General features: G+C 40.9%; 1 non-coding gene across 1 annotated transcript; it reads right to left on the reverse strand.

Annotated features, from left to right (window-relative positions):
• Nucleotides 1-355: 355 nt before the first annotated feature.
• Nucleotides 356-441, reverse strand: TRNAY-GUA. The gene is given in 2 exon segments: nucleotides 356-391; nucleotides 405-441. It is a non-coding gene; the product is annotated as a tRNA-Tyr (tRNA).
• Between the last annotated feature and the right edge of the window lie 1,722 nt (nucleotides 442-2,163).

Genomic DNA, 2,163 nt, shown 5'->3' on the forward strand with positions numbered 1-2,163 from the left:
AGAGAGCAAGAGAAAAAGGGATGAATAAAAAAAAAGAAAGAATATTGATCGAACCAACTTTTGTTAAGCAGACACCTAGCGAGGAAAGGGTCCCTTTAAGACAGTAAAGTAGATCATTATGCTCTGGTAATACTGGTATCGTTTTCATTGGTATACTTGCTACAATAATCACATACAAATATTAAATTTTCTTCGGATTAGTTGCTCAAATCGGTGTCACAATTTTGCCTTCTGATCAAAGAAGTTTTAAAAAAAGAAAAAAAATATTTTCCTCATGAAAAGATTAATTTAAAAATAGCCCCAAAAATGGAAATTATACATAATAACAATGAAATTTTAAAAAATAGAAAAAAAATCCCGCGAACCGGATTCGAACCAGTGACCTAAGGATTGCTTCATTTCCTCTACAGTCCTCCGCTCTACCAACTGAGCTATCGCGGGCTACGTACATGTCAGAAGTAGAGAGATGTTCGTGGTCTGTCAATTATGTCGTGAGCACTGATCACTGATTTCGGGCCAGTTAATTTGTTACATCATTTGTTTGTTGAGAGAGACAGAGAGTGAGAGAGAGATAGAGATAGAGACAGGGGAAGAGACAGAGAGGGACAGAGAGTGATAGAGAAGAGGAGAGAGAGAGGGGGGGGGGAAGAAACAAAGAGACAGAGACAAAGAGAGAGAAAGAGATACACAGAGAGAGACAGAATGAGAGATTGAGAGAGAGAGAGGGGGGAGAGGAAGATGGACAGGGTGAGAGAGACAGAGAGAAATAGAAAGACAGATAGGGAGAGAGAGAGATAGAGATCGACGGAAGAGAGAAAGAGAGACAGGGAGACAGAGAGACAGACAGAGATAGAGACAAAGAGAGAGAGAGAGAGAGAGACAGAAAGACGGGTGAGATAGAGACAGAGACAGAGAGAGATAGATAGATAGAGAGTGAGACAGAAAGAGAGAGACTGGCACAGAGAGAGAAGAGGGAGAGAGAGGGGGAGAGAGAGAGAGAGAGAGAGAGGGAGAGAGAGAGAGAGAGAGAGAGAGAGAGAGAGAGAGAGAGAGAGAGAGAGACTAGCCAACTTCAAAACAAGCCTTCCTTTCAGGCAGAACGAAGACGAACAGTTCTGCGTCTTGAGATTAAGCACAAACAACACCCTATGTAATTATCCCCCGCTCTTAGACCCGTTACGCTCTGTATTGCACGGAGGGGAAAAACACCCTGTCCATTGACAACAGAGTTGACATCACAGGCATCATTTTCTTGACGAACCGAATTTTCAGAGGACCGATTCTGTCTCTAACCGGTATTTAATAATAATAATAATAAATAATAAATGACATTTATATAGCGCTCAACTCCGAATAAAGTACACAGGCTCTGAGCGCTTTACAATACAGTACAACATACAACAGTAACATGAAACGTTGTGTTCTGACTAAAGAAAATTATTCCAAATATTCATCTTATTAATTTAAAAACAGAAACGACTTCAGCTGACATTTGAATGAATATTTACAAAGTAACGAAGCTGTTAACGGTCTGGTTTCAGTTCAGGGAAGAGCAGTTTGATGTCGCAAACAAGTGATTGAAAGGCCTGTTTTCTTGCTTATATTAACCCTATCCGTACGTCGTGTTTTACTATCGTATCTATACGACGTGGGGGACTCTGTGCCACCACTTCACCCTATCCGTACGTCGTGTTTTACTATCCTATCCATACGACGTGGGGGACTCTGTGCCACCACTTCCCAAAGAAGAAATTTACTCATTAATCCGATCCGTATGCTTTGCACAGCAGTCTGTCAAAATGATTTTTTGAGAAATACTGAAAGTGTCAAAGAGATCGTCGTACTAGAAGTATTTTAACATGTGAAGAATACAATTGCGGGGTTACAAAATCACCCCAGGACGTACGGATAGGGTTAAGAAGTTTTATGGAAGCAAGCAACAGCATCAGAAACCAAAACCGTTTCGTAATAATGTGGGTTAGATATTTGGATGTTTGACCGAATCTTTAAATGTCACAACGTACCCATTTTTTTCTCTTCACACTGGGTGCTCATGTAGGCTACACTTACGTACGAACGACCCCACGACGTCCATGAACTAAGAAAAAATTTGAAATTGGAGCCTGGTGTGCAACGGTTCCTTTGTTCAAATTAGAACACCCC

This window comes from Aplysia californica, unplaced genomic scaffold (genome assembly GCF_000002075.1).
Source record: "Aplysia californica isolate F4 #8 unplaced genomic scaffold, AplCal3.0 scaffold00339, whole genome shotgun sequence".
NCBI classification, from domain to species: domain Eukaryota; kingdom Metazoa; phylum Mollusca; class Gastropoda; order Aplysiida; family Aplysiidae; genus Aplysia; species Aplysia californica.